We start from the raw sequence: 21744 nt of genomic DNA on the forward strand, positions 1-21744 counted from the left end.
AAAAAGCAAGAGAGTAGCAAAAGTAAGCATTGGCCCCTTAGAGGCTGAGACAGGTGAAATTATAATGGGGAATAAGGAAATAAGGCAGAGACTTTAAACAAATATTTTGTATCTATCTTCACAGTAGAAGACACAAAAAGCACCAAAAATAGTGGGGAACCAAGGGGCTAATGAGAGTGAGGAACTTAAAGTAATTAAGATCAGTAGAGAAAAAGTACTTGAGAAACTAATGGGATTAAAAGCCGACAAATCCCCTGGACCTGATGGCTACATCCTAAGGTTCTAAAAGAGGTTGCTGCAGAGATAGTGGATGCATTGGTTGTGATCTTCCAAAATTCCCTAGATTCTAAAACAATACAGCAGATTGGAAGGTAGCAAATGCTGGAATCCATTATTAAGGAAGTAGTAACAGGGCACTTAGAAAATCATACTATGATTTTGCAGAGTCAACATGGTTTTATGAAAGGGAAATCATGTTTAACAAATTTATTAGAGTGTTTTGAGGATGTAACTGGCAGGGTAGATAAAGGGGAACCAATGAATGCAGTATATTTGGATTGCCAAAAGGCATTCGATAAGGTGCCACATAAAGGTTGCTATGCAAGATTAGGGCTCATGGAGTTGGGGGCAATATATTAGCATGGATAGAGGATTGGTTAACGGACAGAAAACAGAGAGTAGAGATACATAGGTCATTTTTCAGTTGGCAGGCTGTAAAGGGGTGCCGCAAGGATCAGTGCTTGGGCCTCAGCTATTTACAATCTATATTAATGATTTAGATGAAGGGGCTGAGTGTAATATATCCAAGTTTGCTGATGATACAAAGCTAGGTGGAAAAGTAAGCTGTGAGGAGGACACAAAGAGCCTGCAAAGGGATATATTCAAGATGGCTCCTGTGCTGGCAGCTTCCTAGGGAGCTCCTTTGCCATCCTTGGCCATCCGTTGCCATCCTTTGCTCTTTTCCCCCCAGTCTCCTCTCTTCTGCTGTTTAAGTTCCCCTGGCTCTAATAGTGGGTGTATTTTATCCCTAACTGCAAGTTCAAGCTGCAAGGTTAAAGTTACCTGAGCCCACTGCCCATCCCCCGACCATGCCTGTTCTTTGTTCTCGGTGAGCCCTGGTTCTTCACTTAAACATAGCTCCCAAATTCCCAGACCTCTCTGTCGTCAAGACTACGCTTCTCCACTAGACTAATGATCTAGTGACTAGTGGATCGCGAGTGGAGCTCGGGGCCAGGGATCGCGAGAATATCAGTGCTAATTTGATCCTGTGAGAGACAACATCATTCATGTCCGAGGCCGGGACCCAGGAACGAGGACGACCCCAGCAGTGAGGTCAAGGCCCAGGAGTGGCACAGCGTGGGGTCGGGGCCCAGGGAAGGTGCGGCATGGGCCAACAGCGAGGTCGGGAGGGCCACAATGCATCCTACAAAACTCAGGCAGAGAGGACCTGCAGGAAGGAGGGAAGAGGACAGTAGGAGTATGTTTGTGTGTGCTAGGCCGATGTAGCAGAGCCTGGTCTCCAATCGTCTTGGATCCCCTTGCCATTGGACCAAGACCTTGCTCTGTCAAGCCCGTGTGGTAGCTGGTGTGCAACGGCCACCCCACGTTAAAAGAATTCACGCACAGGCAACTTCCACCCTTTAAAATGAATTTCGGGACCTGGAACGTCAGGACCCTCATGGACAACCCCAACAGCAACAGACAGGAACGCCGTACCGCTATCGTTGGCCGGGAGCTCAGGCGTTTTGACATTGACATCGCCGCCCTAAGTGAGACCCACCGGGCAGAGGAAGGCCAGCTCAAGGAGCAAGGCAGTGGTTACACCTTCTTCTGGAAAGGCAAACCTGAAGAAGAACGCCGCCTCCATGGGGTAGGCTTCGCCATAAAAAATGAACTGGTTGGGCATCTCAGAGACTCCCCTAGCGGTATAAATGAGTGTGTCATGACTCTTCGGCTCACCCTAGCCTGGAACCAATGCGCTACGGTCATCAGTGCGTATGCCCCAACATTGGAAGCCACAGACGAGACCAAAGAGGAATTCTACTCCAGCCTCGAACAATCCCTGTCCCGAGTCCCAATGGGCGACAAGCTGATCCTCCTTGGCGACTTTAACGCCAGAGTTGGAAAGGACACAGACCTCTGGGGAGGTGTGATCGGCAGAGAGGGGGTAGGGAAAGCCAACTCCAACGTTACCCTCCTCCTGACAAAATGCTTAGAACATGGCCTTGTCATAACCAACACCTTGTTCCATCAGAGAGACAAGTACAAGGTTTCATGGCAGCACCCTTGCTCCAAGCACTGGCATCTGCTGGACTACGTCATCGTCCGAGTGAGGGACCGCAAGGACGTCCACATCACCCATGCCATGACAGGAGCTGAGGACTGCTGGACAGACCACCGCCTAATCCGCTCTGTCATCTCCATCAATGTAGCCCCAAAACAGCGGCGGCAACAGAAACAATGCCGCAGGAAAATTAACGCTGGCGCACTCAAAGACCCCGCTAAGAAAGCCCTATTCAGCCTGTGCCTCACAACCAACCTGACGACTCCCAGTGATGCAGAGACACAGAGTGCCCACCGCGCCTGGTCTGCACTCAAGGCCTCCATAATCAGCACCTGTGAAGAGACGCTCGGTCACTCGACCAGGAAACACCAAGACTGGCTCGACGAGAACGACCGGGAGATCCAGGAGCTAATAAGCCACAAGCGCAAGGCATTCCTGATCTGGAAACAGCAACAGACTCGAGAGCAAGAAATCAGCTCTACAGACGCCTGAAGGCCGAGGTCCAACAAAAAACTCGCGACCTAAAGAACAGATGGTGGGTGGAGAAAGCGCAGAAGATCCACCAGCTAGCCGACAACCACGACGTGCGTGGATTCTTTAGCGCAGTCAAGACCACCTACGGCCCAAGCACCCAAGGCCCTTCCCCACTGCGGGCCAAGAACGGAGAGGTACTCATCAAGGACAGAGAGGCAGTCAGTGCCCGCTGGAAGGAGCACTTCGAAGATCTCCTTAACCACGACTCTGTCTTCGACAGGAGTGTCCTCAACTCCATCCCACAGCATGCTACCCACCACCATCTCAGCACAACCCCAGCCCGGCATGAGGTTGAAAAGGCCATCCGACAACTGAAGGACAACAAGGCCTCAGGAGCAGATGGAATCCCTGCCGAGGTACTAAAGCATGGCGGAGAAGCATTACTGGCATGAATTCATGAACTCATTTCTCTTATCTGGAAGGAGGAGAGCATGCCAGGGGACCTCAGAGACGCCGTAATTGTGACCATCTTCAAGAAAGGTGACAAGTCCGATTGCGGTAATTACAGAGGAGTTTCCCTGCTGTCTGCCACAGGGAAAGTCATCGCAAGAATCCTCCTCAATCACCTTCTCCCAGTGGCCGAAGAGCTCCTCCCAGAGTCGCAATGCGGATTCCGCCCACTAAGGGGCACAATGGACATGATCTTCACCGCACGTCAATTACAAGAGAAATGCAGGGAACAGCACCAACCGCTGTACATGGCCTTCTTTGATATCACAAAGGCCTTCGACACTGTCAACCATGAGGGATTATGGAGTGTCCTCCTCAAATTCGGCTGTCCTCAAAAGTTTGTCACCATCCTCCGCCTGCTTCACGACGACATGCAAGCTGTGATCCTGACCAACGGTTCCACCACAGACCCAATTCACGTACGAACCGGGGTCAAGCAAGGCTGTGTCATCGCACCAACGCTCTTCTCGATCTTCCTTGCTGCAATGCTCCATCTCACCCTCAGTAAGCTCCCCGCTGGAGTGGAGCTAATTTACAGAACAAACGGGAAACTGTTCAACCTCCGTCGCCTCCAGTCCAGATCCTAGGTCATCCCATCCTCTGTCATCGAATTACAGTATGCAGACGACGCTTGCGTCTGCGCTCACTCGGAGGTTGAACTCCAAACCATCGTCAACACCTTCACCGAAGCGTATGAGAGCATGGGCCGTAAGACAAAGGTCCTCTACCAACCTGCTCCCACCACACAGTACTACCCTCCGATTATCAAAATCCACGACAAGGCCTTGGACAATGTGGACCACTTTCCATACCTCGGGAGCCTACTGTCAACAAGGGCAGACGTCGACGACGAAGTCCAACACCACCTTCAGTGTGCCAGTGCAGCCTGAGGAAGAGAGTGTTTGAAGACCAGGACCTCAAACCCGGCAAAAAGCTCATGATCTACAGAGCAGCAGTGATACCCACCCTGCTGTATGTCTCAGAGACATGGACCATGTACAGCATGCACCTCAAAGCACTGGAGAGGTACCACCAACGCTGCCTCCGCAAGATCCTGTAAATCCATTGGCAGGATAGGCGCACCAACGTCAGTGTTCTCGCTCAGGCCAACATCCCCAGCATTGAAGCTTTGACCATGCTCAATCAGCTCCGATGGACGGGTCACATTGTCCGCATGCCCGATACGAGACTCCCAAAACAAGCGCTCTACTCGGAACTCCGACACGGCAAGTGAGCCCCAGGTGGGCAGAGGAAACACTTCAAGGGCACCCTCAAAGCCTCCTTTAAAAAGTGTAACATCCCCACCAACACCTGGGAATCCCTGGCCCAAGACCGCACAAAGTGGAAGAGAAGCATCCGGGAAGGCGCCGAACACCTCGAGTCTCTTCGCTGGGAGCAAGCGGAAGCCAAGCGCAGGCAGCGCAAGGAGCGCACGTCAACCCAAGCACCCCAGCCACCCGCCCCTTCAACCATCGGCTGCTCCACCTGTGACAGAGACTGTAGGTCCCGCATTGGACTCATCAGTCACCTGAGAACTCATTTTTAATGTGGAAGCAAGTCATCCTCAGTTCCAAGGGACTGCCTAAGAGAATATTCAGGTTAAGTGAGTGGGCAGATGGAGTATAATGTAGGGAAATGTGAGGTTATTCACTTTGGTAGGAAGAATAGAAAAGCAGAATATTTTTTAAATGGTGAGAAACTATTAAATGTTGGTGTTCAGAGAGATTTAGGTGTCCTCGTACAGGAAACAGAGAGAGTTAGCAAAATAACAAGAGAAAATGCTGGAAAAACTCAGCAGGCCAGGCAACATCCGTGGAGAGAAAATAGAGTCAACGTTTCGGGTGGAAACCCTTTGTCAAGACTAAAGAAGCACAGGAAATGAAATAGATTAAGAGGCCAGGCTGGGAGAGAACAAAAGAGAAGAGACATTAAGAGGTATTCAAAATGAGACGAGATGGTGATAGGACTAGTGGAGACAAAAGACGGCTCTAGATTAGGTGTAAAATGTGCTGGCAGAATGGGAGACAGCTGCCACGTGGGAGAGAGAAAAAAATGAAAGAAAGGGGGGTGGGGGAAAGGCCAAAACAAAAGTGTGGATAAAAAATATAAGTAAAAATGTGATAGGGGCTGAGGTTATGATCTGAAATTGTTGAACTCGATATTGAGTCCGAAAGGCTGTAAAGTGCCTAATCGGAAGATGAGGTGCTGTTCCTCGAGTTTACATTGAGCTTCCGTGGAACAATGCAAGAGGCCGAGGACGGTGAGGTCCGAATGGGAATGGGGCGGTGAATTAAAATGACAGGCGACCGGAAGCTCGGGGTCACCCTTACGGACAGAACAGAGGTGTTCCGCAAAGTGGTCACCCAATCTGCATTTGGTCTCCCCAATGTAGAGGAGACCACATCGTGAGCAGCGAATACAGTATACTAGATTGCAAGAAGTACAAGTAAATCGCTGTTTCACCTGGAAGGGGTGTTTGGGGCCCTGGACAGTAGGAAGGGGGGAGGTATAAGGGCAGGTGTTACGTCTCTTGCGCTTGCACGGGAAGGTGCCAGGCGAAGGGGAAGGGGTGCTGGGGGTAATAGAGGAGTGGACTAGGGTGTCTCGGAGGGAGCGGTCCCAACGAAATGCTGAAAGGGGAGGGGAGGGGATGCGTTTGGTGGTGGGATCACTTTGGAGGGAGCTTTAAAGACTGAATGAAGATCTTCTGCTGATTAATCAGTGCAGTTGTACAGCACTCAGCAGACGCAAATCATTTTCAACACCGGAGGAGGCGGACCTGTGTGGGAGCAGCAGCAGGACCTGAGAGAAGGCAGAGCGGCCATAAAGGAGCATGGCAGAGGAGGCCCGACACCGGAGGAGGCGGACCTGTGTGGGAGCAGCAACGGGATCTGAGAGAAGGTGGAGCGGCCATAAAGGAGCACGGCGAGGAAGACCGACACCGGAGGAGGCGGACCTGTGTGGGAGTGGCAGCAGGACCTGAGAGAAGGCGAAGCGGCCATACAGGAGCGCTGCAGAGGAGTTCTAAATTGGGGGAAGGCCGATTTTAATATGATAAGGCAGGATCTGGCCAAAGTGGACTGGGAACAGCTACTTGTAGGAAAACCCACAACAGAGCAGTGGGAGTCTTTCAGAAAGGAAATAGAGAGAGTACAACGCCAACGTGTTCCCGTAAAGGTCAAGGGTGGGAGCAACAAGCCCAAGCAACAAAAACAGTGGAAGCCCTAGAGGAGTATAGAAAGTGCAGAGGGGTACTTAAAAAAGAAATTAGGAGAGCAAAGAGGGGACATGAAAAAACACTAGCGGGCAAAATAAAGGAAAATCCCAAGGTGTTTTATAAGTATATTAAGGGCAAGAGGATAACCAGGGTGTAATGTATGTACCTTTAAGGGGGAGAACTACTTTTTACAGCTCCTGTATCCTGTAGTACATAAGAACATAAGAAATAGGAGCAGGAGTAGGCCAATCGGCCCCTCGAGCCTGCTCCGCCATTCAATAAGATCATGGCTGATCTGATCCTAACCGCCAATCTACTATCACTGAACCATCTCCTGAATCTAACACAATTAGACACACGAAATAGGAGCAGGATCAGGCTACATGGCCCCTGGGCCCGCCCCGCTACCCACAGGGCCATGACCAATCCGAACCTAGACTCATGTCCAAATTCCTGCCCGTTCCCCGTAACCCTTAATTCCCTTTACTTCTAGGAAACTGTCTATTTCTGTTTTAAATTTATGTAATGATGTAGCTTCTACAGCTTTTTGGGGCAGCATATTCCATGGACCTACCACCCTCCTGAGTGAAGTAGTTCCTCCTCATCTCAGTTTTGAAAGAGCAGCCCCTTATTCTAAGACTATGCCCCCTAGTTCTAGTTTCATCCATCATCGGGAACATCGTCCCCGCATCCACCCGATCCAACCCCTTCACAATCTTATATGTTTCAATAAGATCGCCTCTCATTCTTCTGAACTCCAATGAGTAGAGTCCCAATCTACTCAACCTCTCCTCATATGTCCATCCCCTCATCCCCGGGATTAAGCGAGTGAACCTTCTTTGTACTGACTCGAGAGCAAGTATGTCTTTTCTTAAGTATGGACACCAAAACTGTATGCAGTATTCCAGGTGCGGTCTCACCAATACCTTGTACAACTGAAGCAATACCTCCCTATTTTTATATTCTATCCCCCTAGCAATGAAAGCCAACATTCCATTGGCCTTCTTAATCACTTGCTGCACCTGCATACTAACCTTTTGAGTTTCGTGCACCAGGACCCCCAGATCCCTTTGTACTTCAGTACTTTCCAGTTTCTTGCCATTAAGATAATAACTTGCTCTACGATTTTTCCTGCCAAAGTGCATAACCTCACACTTTCCAGTATTGTATTCCATCTGCCAAATCTCTGCCCACTAAATTAGCCTGTCTATGTCCCCTTGCAGGTTTTTTATGTCCTCCTCACTCACTACTTTCCCTCCCATCTTAGTATCATCTGCAAACTTTGATATGTTACACTCAGTCCCCTCCTCCAAATCGTTAATATAGATTGTAAAGAGTTGGGGACCCAGCACTGACCCCTGCGGAACACCACTAGTTACTGATTGTCAGTCCGAGAATGAACCATTTATCCCAACTCTCTGCTTTCTGTTAGATAGCCAATCCTCTATCCATGCCAGAATATTACCAACAATCCCGTGATTTTTTATCTTAAGCAATAATCTTTTGTGTGGCACCTTGTCAAATGCCTTTTGGAAGTCTAAATACACTACGTCCACTGGTTCCCCTTTATCCACCCTATATGTTACTTCCTCAAAGAACTCCAGCAAATTTGTCAAACATGACTTCCCCTTCATAAAACCATGCTGACTTTGTCCTATTAAATTATGATTATCCTAATGTCCTGTTACTGTCTCCTTAATAATGGACTCCAATATTTTACCTACCACAGATGTTAGGCTAACCGGTCTATAGTTTCCAGCCTTCTGTCTACTGCCCTTTTTAAATAAGGGCGTTACATTAGCAGTTTTCCAGTCTGCCAGGACCTTTGCTGATTCCAGGGAGTTTTGGAAAATTATTACCAATGCATCCACAATCCCTACCGCCATTTCCCTCAAGACCCTAGGATGTAAGCCATCAGGTCCAGGTGATTTATCTGCCTTGAGTCCCATTATTTTACCGAGTACCACTTCCTTCGTGATTTTGATCATGTTTAGCTCCTCCCCCCCTATAGCCCCCTGTTTGTCCAGTGTTGGGATATTCTTAGTGTCTTCTACTGTAAAGACTGATACAAAATATTCATTCAGTGTTTTTGCCATCTCCATATTTCCCACCATTAATTTCCTGGTCTCATCCTCTAAGGGACCAACATTTACTTTAGCCACCCTTTTTCTTTTTATATAACTATAAAAACTCTTACTATCTGTTTTTATATTTTTTGCTAATTTACTTTCATAATCTATCTTCCCTTTCTTAATCAATCTTTTTGTTACTTTTTGCTGTCTTTTAAAGTTTTCCCAATCCTCTATCCTCCCACTAGATTTGGCTACCTTATATGCCCTTGTTTTTAGTCGAATACTATCCTTAATTTCTTTACTTAGCCACGGATGGCTGTCTTTTCTTTTACACCCTTTTCTTCTCAGTGGAATATATATTTTTTGGAAGTTGTAAAATAACTCCTTAAATGTACACCACTGATCATGTATCGTCTTACCCTTTAATCTATTTTCCCAATCCACTCTACTCAATTCCGCTCTCATACCTTCATAGTCTCCTTTATTCAAGCTTAGCACGCTTGTTTGAGATCCAACCTTCTCACCCTCTAATTGAATTTGGAATTCAACCATGTTATGGTCACTCATTCCAAGGGGATCCTTTACTAGGACATTTTTAATTAATCCTGTCTCGTTACACAGGACCAGATCTAAGGTTGCTTGCCCCCTGGTCGGTTCAGTTGCATACTGCTCAAGAAACCCATCCCTAATACACTCAATGAACTCATCCTCAAGGCAGCCCTGCCCAATTTGATTTGTCCAATTAATATGATAGTTAAAATCCCCCATAATTATAGATGTTCCCTTATTACAAGCCTCAACTATTTCCTGATTGATACTCCGTCCAACAGAGTTGCAACTGTTCGGAGGCCTATAGACTAAGCCCACTAGTGTTTTTTTCCCCTTATTATTCCTTACCTCCACCCAAACTGTTTCATTATCCTGATCTTTTGACCCAATATCATTTCTCTGTATTACAGTGATTCCTTCCTTTATTAACATAGCCACCCCACCTCCCCTTCCTTCCTGCCTGTCCTTCCTGATCATTAAATAACCTGGTATGTTTAATTCCCAGGCATTGTCACCCTGCAGCCATGTTTCTGTAATGGCCACAAGATCATACCCATATGTAGTTATTTGTGCCATTAACTCATCTATTTTGTTACGAATGCTACGTGCATTCAGATAGAGAACTTTCAAATATGTTTTGTGACACTTAGTTCCTGCTTTTGCCCTTTTTATTACTTTACCTTTTACTCCATACCTTCTGCCCCTTCCTGACACGCTCTGGTTTTTAATTTCCCCACTGCTACCTAAGTCTATGACCTTCTCTGTTGTCATGTTTATTATTTGCTTTCGAGGAACCTCCCCCCCACTGGTTAGTACCGGCAGTGACCACACCTGTATATAAACCCTGAGTAGTGATCTGTACAGTCAGTTGCAGTTTGAACCCTCATTCTGTAAACACCTGTTGATCGTTCCCTGCAGTCTGTTGTCTGATTATTGATGGACACAACATTAAGATACACGGATATAACATTGGCGACGATGCAGATTTGAACCTACCTGCAACTCTGCATCACCTCCCAGGGATTCGCTCCTGGAGAACAGTGGAAGGAGGTCGAGTCCAGAAGCACGGGCGTCGACCACAGGCAACCGCCCAGTCATCCAGCGGGGATTTGAGCATCGCAGGGGAGGCTGTCGAGAGCCAGGCTTGGCTTTCCAGTCACGGTGGTCCAGCGAAATGGGCTGGCAACAGGTACTGCGCAGACCCTTCCCGGACAGCGGCGGCTTGAGCCGACCGAGCGGCACAGAAAAAGGCCGAGCAGCATCGACGGGGGAGAGAGAGAGGGCAGAGCGCACAGGGCGCAGCCGGTGTTCAGGACCGAGCGGCGTCAACGGGGAGAGAGACGAGAGAGAGCAGAGCGTAGCCGGTGTTCAAGGGCCGAGCAGCGTCAACGGGGGAGAGAGGCGCGCAGGAAAACGCGAGGCGCTGCCATTGCCACGAGGACCGCAAAGAGCGGCATTGGCAGCAGCGCAGGCGCAGCGCACGAAACCCACAGGGCGTCACCATTTGCCACGAGGACCGCCGAAAGCGGCATTGGCAGCAGCGCGGGAGACGGCATTTTAAGCCGCAGCGGGGAAGAAAGGAAAGCGCGGGAGACGCCATTTTAAGCCGCAGCGGGGAAGAAAGGAAAGCGCGGGAGACGCCATTTTAAGCCAGTCTAACCACACCCAAAAATGCCGAAGAGTGGCAGTATCACAGCGTTCGACAATGAAGTCGAACATTGGACGACATATGTCGAACGCATAGAAGTATACTGCAAGGCGAATGAAGTCCCAGATGACAAGAAAGCGCTGGTATTGTTGAATTCAATGAGTGCAAAAATGTATGGCTTACTACGAAACCTAGTAACCCCAGAAAAGCCAGTACAAAAGTATTTTGAAAACATAGTGTCAATCCTACAGGACCACTTAAACCCCACACCGCTGCTGATAGCAGAAAGAATTAAGTTTCACAAAAGGAACCAGCATAAAGATGAAAGTAATGCTGAGTATTTAACGGAACTGCGCAAGCTATCGAAACACTGCCAGTTTGGAACGGGACTAGCAGATACTTTAAGGGACAAGTTTGTGTGTGGGCTTCAAAGTGAAGGAACCCAGAAACGGCTTCTATCAGAAAAGGATCTTACGCTGGACAAGGCTTTCAGCATTGCAGTATCACACGAAGCAGCAGCACGGGGCACTGCAGAGATACAACGGAGACCGCAAGAATATGGCACAAATGAAATGTCATACGGAACAGTGAAGTGCTATCGCTGCGGCAGAACAACACACGACCATAATGATTGCTGGTTCAAGGACAAAGTGTGCAGACAGTGTGGAAAAGTAGGACATATAGCAAGAGTCTGCAGGTCGGGAAAGAAAACCAGCAGCAAGAAATCTCCACAGGAGAAGTACAAGAAGGTACATAAGGTGACGGAGAGTAGTTCAGACGAACAGAAGAGTGATACAGACTCCAGAAGCAAGGAGCTGGGTTGTCTGAAACTACATAATGTGATCAAAACGGAGGATCACCAAACTATCTGGGTCACGCTCAAGATAGCAGGAGTCCAAGTGAAAATGGAATTGGACACAGGATCAGCCCTAACAGTCATAAACTGAAGGGACTACAAGTGGCTATTCTCACATTTACCTTTGAGAGATACAAAGATTGTCTTGAAGACGTACACGGGGCAAAAAGTCTACCACAAAGGAAAAATAAGGGTGAACGTTATGTATAACGGCAAGGAAACACCAAAAATGGACCTATATGTATTGCCAGATGGAGGACCACCACTACTAGGACGTGAATGGATCCGGAAGATACAGCTAGATTGGCATTCCATACAAGCACTGACTGTAGATGCCAAAAAGGATGACGACATCACACCTGGACGACTGTCAAAAATGCTAACTGACGCACAAGAAGTGCTCCAGCAGGGACTCGGAACACTAAAAGGCATAACAGCGATGATCAAAATAGAGGAACATGCAAGCCCAAAGTTTTTTAAGGCCAGACCGGTACCTTATGCGATCCGCCCAGCCGTCAAAGCAGAGCTGGAAGGTTTGGAACATTTAGGAGTACTGTCCAAAGTGGACTGGAGCGAGTGGGCTTCACCCATCGTTCCTGTAATGAAGAGGTCATTGAGTAATATGCCTGGGGAACCAAAGAAGGTTCGCATCTGTGGGGACTTTAAGGTGACAGTGAACCCAGTCCTTCACACTGTACAATATCTGCTTCCGCGGATTGAAGATATTTTCGCCTCGCTATCTGGAGGGAAACGCTTCACGAAGATTGATCTGGCCCAGGCGTACCTACAAATGGAGGTAGAAGAAGCCTCGAAACAGTATCTCATGATTAACACTCATAAAGGTCTCTACCAATACAACCGGCTGGTGTTCGGTGTAGCATCAGCTCCAGCTATTTGGCAAAGGGCAATGGAACAAGTCCTGCAAGGGATTCCAGGGACCCAGTGTTATTTGGACGACATCCTGGTCACGGGCGAAAATGACAGTGATCACCTCGCCAACCTGGAGCAGGTGCTCACTAGATTGAAGGAATATGGGCTCCGAGCTAATCGCCACAAATGCGAGTTTTTCCAGAAGCAGATCTCGTATTGTGGCCACGTTATTGATAAAGAGGGGTTACATAAGTCCCCTGAAAAGATTGAGGCAGTAGTCAAGGCTCCAGCCCCGGAAAATATGTCACAACTGAGGTCGTTCCTCGGGCTGGTGAACTACTACCATAAGTTCTTGCCGAATTTGTCTACCGTACTACACCCACTGAACACCCTACTGCAAACGGGGGTACCATGGAAGTGGAGTGACAAATGTAAACGAGCTTTCCAAAAGAACAAAGCATTGATCACATCAAAAGAGGTGTTGGTTCATTTCAACCCAGCACTACCAATTCGGTTGGCGTGTGATGCATCATCCTATGGCATTGGAGCGGTGCTGTCGCACAAATTCCCGGACGGCTCAGAGAGGCCAGTAGCCTTTGCGTCTCGGTCACTAACCTCAGCCGAGCGTAACTACGCCCAGATTGACAGGGAGGCCCTCAGCCTAGTTTGAGGAGTGAAAAAGTTCAATCACTATCTGCACGGGCAGAAGTTTGCCTTGCTGACTGATCACCAACCACTTGTCTCCATCTTTAATCCAAAGAAGGGCGTTCTGGTGATGACTGCGCAACGGCTACAAAGATGGTCCCTTTTTCTAGGGGCGCACCACTGCCTACTGCGGAGGAAGCACCAGCAGTGGATCCTGTCGAAATATTTCATTCGACTATAATTGGATGCTTGCCAGTAACTAACGCTGGTATAGAGAAGGAGACCCAAAATGACCCGACACTCTCTCGGCTATATGATTTGACGGTGAAGGGATGGCCAGCACATGGCGACTCACTGTTGCCAGCATTCTCATCCAGAAGAGAACAGCTGTCAGTATGCCAGGGGACCTTGATGTGTGGATCCCGAGTGGTAATTCCACCAAAGTTAAGGGAGAGAGAGCTCAATGAGCTTCACGAAGGTCATCTGGGAGGGGTGAAAATGAAAAGCCTTGCTAGGGCTTATGTGTGGTGGCCGGGGATTGATCAACAAATCGAGGACCTGACAAAGAGCTGCTCAGGATGCCAGAAGGTCCAAAATGCACCACCACATGCCCCTCTACACCCATGGGAGTGGCCCTCATCTCCATGGCAACGGGTGCATATTGATTTTGCTGGTCCATTCATGGATTCAATGTTTTTAATAGCCGTGGATGCGCACTCGAAATGGCCTGAGGTGATCAAAATGTCCTCCACCACCACGGAGAAAACTATTGCAGTCCTATGGACCATTTTTGCCAGGAACGGCTTGCCAGAGCAGATTTGCTCTGATAACGGACCACAGTTTGTGTCCGAAGAGTTTCGAAGATTTATGAAAAGGAATGGGGTAAGGCATTACACATCCGCCCCGTATCATCCAGCCACTAATGGATTGGCCGAGAGGTTCGTACAAACCTTCCACTGCAGCATAAGGTGGACAATTTCCTGCTAGCCTACAGAAATGCAACACATGCAGTCACCAACCAGGCCCCGGCCATGATGTTCTTTAACCGAAGGTTGAGATCTCGTCTGGATTTGCTCAGACCAAATGTACAAAGAGATGTTGGGAGTAAGCAATTCCGGCACATCAATGAGAAGCCGACAAGGAGCTTCAATGTAGGGCAACCAGTCTTGGCCCGCGACTACCGAACAGGGAAATGGCAACCAGGAACGATATGCACATGGCAGGGGCTACTAATGTACACAGTGGATGTTGGGGAGAACATTGTGAGACGCCATGCTGACCAGATCCTAGAGTCACAGGAACGAGTCAACCCCATGTCTCGGCCATACGTACCTGGTGAGGAACCCAACGTACAGGTCGCATCTACCTCAGAAACAATAGCAATGGAAGCTGATGAATCAACTGACGACAGGGTGTTAGAATCGCCTCCGCATCAAGAGCGAGACACTCGGGAAAGGCGTTATCCAGAAAGAATCAGGAAGCCTCCCCAAAGACTGAATTTATAAATAGACTATTTTCAGTTAATGTTGCATGTTAAAAGTTTTAATTGTAATTAGTTTGATATTTAATTCTTAAATGTGTGTTATGGTACTGTTAATCTAAAAGGGGAGGAATTGTAATGTATGTACCTTTAAGGGGGAGCACTACTTTTTACAGCTCCTGTATCCTGTAGTACCGGCAGTGACCACACCTGTATATAAACCCTGAGTAGTGATCTGTACAGTCAGTTGCAGTTTGAACCCTCATTCAGTAAACACCTGTTGATCGTTCCCTGCAGTCTGTTGTCTGATTATTGAAGGACACAACATTAAGATACACGGATATAACACAGGGAAAGAGTAGGGCCCATTAGGGACCAAAGTGGCAATCTGTGTGTAGAGCCGGAAGATGTGGGTAAGATTTTAAATGAATATTTTGCATCTGTGTTGTAGGGTTCTCAAAATTCCCACATTCCCCAAAAGTTATGGATAAAGGGACCCTGTATGGACAAGTTATTAAAAAGGGTACCCAAAATGGCTTCTAAAACCTCGTGACCAAAACCGACAGGATTTTTAAAGCAAGGCCCTGCAAAAAGGTAGGCCCTGAAACGAAACCTAACATGCATGAATCTGTGAAAGACTTTGTAAAGCCAGACAGCTAGGTAAACACAGAATATGCATTCTTCACCTTGGAACAGATCAAGTCAGGATGGGCCTAATCTGAAAGCCATCAACTTCTCGCATAAATAATCGGTAACAGCTCACAGGTAGCTGCCAAGCCAGGAAACCCGATTAAGTTTCATAAATGACAAACAGTCAGGATATCGAAGCCATTATACCAGGAGACAACCGCCCCAGAAGCCATTAAAGTAAATGGCTGTAATCATTTTAAACGAGCCCGCCAAAAGTTAGACAAAGGACTGACCTGATTTGGCGCGCAGATAAGGGGTGAAGAACGGGTATAATTGTAGGCCCATCGGTGGTGATCGGTCTCTTATCTCTCGCTGCTTGCCTCCTGCTCTGGGCTCCTGCCTCTCGCTCTCACTTCGTGCCTCGTGGCAGGCCCTCTTCTCCCTCCCCGCACCGCTCGACACCAAAGACGTCCATTGCTACACCGGGGCCAAACGCGGGAGGAGAACGAGACCCGAATTCGAAGACGCACAGGACACACGGGGTCACAAACAGATGAGACGAGATGAGAAAAACAGCAAAACCAGTAGAAGGGCAGCGGAAAGATGCGTTGGGGGACAAACGGCCTAGTTATAAGCTGGCGTTTGATGCATGGACAGTGTTAAGGTGAAAATTATATAGCTTAAAGCAGCAACATAAAGAGTTAAAGAATGTATTGTAAGAAGTGAACTTGTAAATAAGAAACAATGGCACAAGACAAAACAAACTCAGCTTAAGACGGGGCAGGAATTAACTGTTTGTGTCTGCTCCCATTAAAACCATTGTGCTTGACATTATTGTTGAACAGTTATTGAATGTGGGAAACACTAAATATTTCACAATTATTCAGTGGTGCAGCCTTCTGCAAACTATTTGCTGGAATCCCTTTGAATGTATTAATGTAATTCTACTATTCTATAATAGAAACATAGAAACATAGAAGATAGGAGCAGGAGTAGGCCATTCGGCCCTTCGAGCCTGCTCCGCCATTCAATGAGATCATGGCTGATCATCCAAATTCAGTACCCTGTCCCTGCCTTCTCCCCATATCCCTTGATCCCTTTAGCCTCAAGAAATATATCCAACTCTTTTTTGAATATATTTAATGAACTGGCCTCCACCGCCCTCTGTGGCAGAGAATTCCATAGGTTCACCACTCTCTGGGTGAAGAAATTCTTCCTCATTTCAGTCCTAAATGGCTTACCACTTATCCTTAGACTATGACTCCTGGTTCTGGACTCCCCGGCCATCATAAACATCCTTCCTGCATCTAGTCTGTCCAGGCCTGACAGAATTTTATAGGTTTCGATGAGATCCCCTCTCAACCTTCTAAACTCCAGTGAGTATAATCCCAATCGACACAATCTCTCCTCATACGTCATTCCTGCCATCCCAGGTATCAGCCTGGTGAATCTTCGCTGCACTCCTTCCATGGCAAGAACGTCCTTCCTCAGGTAAGGCGACCAAAACTGCACACAATACTCAAGGTGCGGTCTCAACAAGGCCCTGTACAACTGTAGCAAGACATCCTTGTTCCTGTACTCGAACCCTCTTGCTACGAAGGCCAACATACCATTTGCCTTCTTAACCGCCTGCTGCACCTGCATGCTTACCTTCAGCGACTGGTGCACAAGAACACACAGGTATCTTTGCACTTCCCCTTCTCCCAATCTATTGCCATTCAAATAATAATCTGCCTTCCTGTTTTTGCCACCAAAGTGGATAACCTCACATTTATCCACATTATAGTGCATTTGCCATGTTTCTGCCCAATCACCCAATCTGTCCAAATCGTACTGGAGTTTCACAACATCCTCCTCACAGCTTACCCTCCCACCCAGCTTTGTGTCGTCTGCAAATTTGGAGATATTACATCCAATTCCCTCATCCAGATCATTAATATATATTGTGAACAGCTGGGGTCCTAGGACCGATCCTTGCGGTACCTCACTAGTCACTGCCTGCCACTCGGAAAATGACCTGTTTATTCCAACTCTTTGCTTTCTGTCCGCCAACCAGTTCTCTATCCAAGTCAATACCTTGCCCCCAATCCCATGTGCCTTAATTTTGCACGCTAATCTCTTATGTGGGATCTTATCGAAAGCCTTCTGAAAGTCCAAATACACCACATCCACTGGTTCTCCCTTATCTATTTTACCAGTTACATCCTCAAAAAATTCCAGTAGATTAGTCAAGCATGATTTACCTTTTGTAAATCCATGTTGACTTTGTCCGATCCTGTCACTGTTTACCAAGTGCTCTGCTATTACATCTTTTATCATAGATTCTAGCATTTTCCCCACTACCGATGTCAGGCTTACCGGTCTATAATTCCCCGCTTTTTCTCTACCACCTTTTTTGAATAGTGGGGTAACATTAGCTACCCTCCAATCCATGGGTACTGTTCCAGAGTCTATTGAGTTCTGGAAGATGACCAGCAATGCATCTACTATTTCTAGGGCCACTTCCTTAAGTACCCTGGGATGTAGATTATCAGGCCCTGGGGATTTATCGGCCTTCAGTCCCATCAATTTTCCTAACACCATTTCCCTACAAATACTGATTTCTTTCAGTTCCACCCTTTCATCAGGCCCTATGTTCCCCGGCATCTCTGGGAGGTTATTTGTGTCCTCCTTTGTGAAGACAGAACCAAAGTATGAATTTAGTTGGTCTGCCATTTCTTTGTTTCCCATTATAAATTCCCCTGAGTAGGTAGATGAATCAAAATTGTGTGTATTGATGAGTTACAGTAATTGGTAGCTGCAAAACTGCCCATTTTGTAATTAACTATTAAAAAACCGCCCAAAGTTCTAGAAGGTTCCATATCATTCCTGTGAGGACAGGGGAGTTGTTGCTGGGGGAGCGTGATTGGTTGAAGACACCTGTGTGTAATATTTTGCTGTACTGTATAAAAGAAGTTTCAATACCTTGTTGCTGGGGGAACGTGATTGGACGAGACCAAGAGAATTGTTGCTGGGGGAACATAATTGGATGAACACATTTGTGTAAAGTTTTAATACCTTGCTGCTGGGGAAACATGATTGGGTGAACACATTTGTGTGTAGTGTTTTGCCTGTATAAAAGAAGTTCGATATCACTGTAATGGTGAGAAGCTTATCACTAGACCGCGGGGTCTATGGTTCTTCTCCCAGAACGTTCTGTTAATAAACTGTGTACTTTTACTTTAAGACAGACTCGAGTGAATCTATTTTTCACCAACAAATTGGCGTAGTCAGCAGGATGACCCGGAACTGAAAGACCGCCCGCACCAGTGAACCCGGACGAGAAGTCAAATTTTGACCGTCCAGAAATTGAGTCATCTGGGGAGGCGGAGGAACAGTGCCGTAGCATCACGAATCAAGTAAAAGTCTGCAAAAGGTAGAACACAGTTGTATGGTGTGAATTATATGAAATAGGGAACACTGTGTTGCGATAAAAGTCGTGAAGCAATGAATGGTACTTGACTGATCGACATGGACAAGGAGGATACCTGTCTCATCGATCCTAGCCTGAGCCGGAATTAAGAGGGCAATTGGGCCCCACGTGATGGCCAGGATTAAGTAGGCTGAGAGACTCAAAAGTATCCTAGGATCGTGAGGTCGAGGACTATGTATGTGTCTGACTGTGTGAGAAGGAAGAGAATGTTGGAGAAAGGGTAAGAGTAGGTCCGAATTGAGATACAAACGCCAAAATTGTCTAACCAGAAATTGTTTCAGGAGTCGCAGACCAGCCCGAATAGAGGAACTCAGCCGAAGGTAAGTCTGAAGTTGGACTAGTTATGGCATCGGGGAAAGAAATAGAGTGGGGACCCCCTGGGTCTCTCTCGAGGTTCTATACAGATGACTGGAAGGGTATGGTAGACAAGATGCAGAAGGACGGGTGGGAGCCGTTTCAGACGCCAGACGCTCAGAGGGAGTGGTGGGATAAACAGAAACAAAAAAGAGGCAAAAAGGCGGGAGTCATTTTGGTAAATCAATTGGTATCAATGATACAAAAGAATAGCAAATTGCGCTGTAGATTGATGAGGCATAGAGAAAGGATAGAAGTATTGGAACAGGAAAATGAGTTCCTGAAAAATGGAACACAATGGAAAGATGGATATAGAATGGACAGGTCAGAACTTTGGAATGAAATAAATGTGGGACTATGCGCCGCAGGAAGTGGGGTTGAGGAAAGGCCCCCACTTTACAACAAGGCGGAAGCCACTGCACCACTAGAGGACTCAGAAAGTGAGGGTGACATTAAGACCTTCAAGGCGGCACCACTTAGACGCACACAGAATACCCAAAACCCTTTGACGTACAAGGCTTTCACGCCTGCTGAGAAACAGATGATTAATCAAGATTTAGGAGAGATGAAGGCGAGGACCCGGAACATCCAGTTCTGGCAGAAATTACAGGAACTCTACGAGATCCATGACATGCATGAGAGAGATATACATCAGTTGGTACGGGCTAAATGCCCCAGAGATAAGTGGGAACAAGTAGCTGACTTATATAAAAGTGGGGATTGGATACCCCAAATTAACGAAACCGAAGCCAATCGAAACACAGCTAGGAATAACTTTAAGAATGCGGTACAACTTGTAATGGGGGCAGCAACAGCCAACTGGGGATTGATCATGCAAATAAGGCAAAAGAAAGGTGAGAACGCAAACACCTATGGAGAATGGCTGTGGTATCAGTATCAAGAGTCATCAGGACAAGATAATCCCCTGCAGGATGATGCTGTGTTTATAAAAATGTTTAAAGACGGGTTATCCGCAGAACATCAGAAAATATTGAAAATGGGTGTGGTGGTGGCCGACACGTACGACACAGCCGTAAGATGGGCTTGCCAGATAGATGGGAAGGATGAGAAGCCGCATGAAAGACAGATAAAACAGGAACGGGTAGGCACTGCTGGCACCCAGTCAGGACAGGCACCACAAAGGAAGAAAGGGGTCTGTTTTAACTGCGGGAAAATGGGACATATAGCTATAAGAATGTAGGGGCCCAAAACAGAACCTCCTCAGTTGTAATAACTGCGGAAAATTGGGCCATACCACTAACCATTGTTGGACAAAACGGGAGACCCAAGTGAACACAACTACCCCAAGTACCCCAGGGGATTACCAACAGTTGCTCGACTTCCTAAAAGCACAGGGAACCAAATGATGGGCAGCGGCCCCCGTTAGGAGGGGGGCAGATGAGAACCGGGTCTATGTACCAGCATTGTTAGGGGGCCAACAGTGTGATATGTTAATAGATACCGGAGCGACAGTGTCTCTCACAAATCTACCATTACCCGTCACTAAACACAAAATGTATATAATAGGTCTGGGAGGAACCAAGATCCCAGCATATCGAAGTGAAGTGCAAACATTGGAAATAGCCGGGAAGTTACTACCGGCACAATTTTATGTATGTCCCAATAACGAAGGAACAATAATGGGCATTGATTTACTAAGAGTGTTTAACTTACTAGTGGATCCCGGACAGAGTAAGATAATTTGGCCTCTGTCGGATGGGAATAAGGCAAAAACAACCAAACCCTTGTCCCATTTGGCAAAGGTAGGGAGTGCCGGGGTATTGACCCAAGATTGGAACCAGGTGAAACAGCCATATAAGGTAATATGTGAAGCAGTAAAGGCAGTATGGGCAGAATCAAAACAAGACACGGGTTTGGCAAAAACGCCCCCTATAGTAGTACCTGGCCCAAGTCACAAACCACATGAACAGTATCCAATTAAGTCAGAGGCTCAGACAGCAATAGTTAAGATAGTACGTGATCTGGAAGAAAAAGGAATAGTTAGGGTTACAGAAAGTATTACTAATTCCCCAGTGTGGCCCGTCACAAAACCGGATGGGTCATTTAGATTAACTATTGACTACACGGAACTAAATAAGGTAACCCCAAAACTGCACCCAATAGTGGCTAGTCCCGCCACGATTCTCAACGGACTGAGCCCAGAACATAAGGTATTTACAGTTCTGGACATAGCAAACGGTTTCTGGTCCTTACCCTTGGACCCAGAATCGCAGGAAAAATTTGCTTTTACAATCGGGGATAAACAGTATACTTGGACCCGATTGCCTCAGGGGTTCCACAACAGTCCGGCAATATTTCACCGGGTGATGAGTTCTTTATTGGAGCCGATCGACCTCACCCCGTACCGGAGCACGGTACTCCAATACGTGGACAATCTGTTGATAGCGTCAGAGGACGAAGAGGGACATGCCGCAGCCCTGATCGTAATTTTACAGGCACTAGCGGAAGGTGGTTTTAAGGCAAACCCAAAGAAAGCACAGATTGCACAGAGCACAGTAGCATATTTGGGGCAACAGCTGTCCCAAGGGGACAGATCTATGCCCGGAGACCGTAAGAACGCCATACAGGACATGCCAAGGCCAGTAACAGTAAGAGGAGTCAGGAAGGTCTTGGGGTTGTTTAATTACAGCAGGAATTTCATCCCAAACTTTGCAGCAATAGC

The sequence above is a fragment of the Somniosus microcephalus genome, chromosome 7, assembly GCF_052327205.1.
Source record: "Somniosus microcephalus isolate GS21.2 chromosome 7, FLI_Smic_1.0, whole genome shotgun sequence".
NCBI lineage: Eukaryota > Metazoa > Chordata > Chondrichthyes > Squaliformes > Somniosidae > Somniosus > Somniosus microcephalus.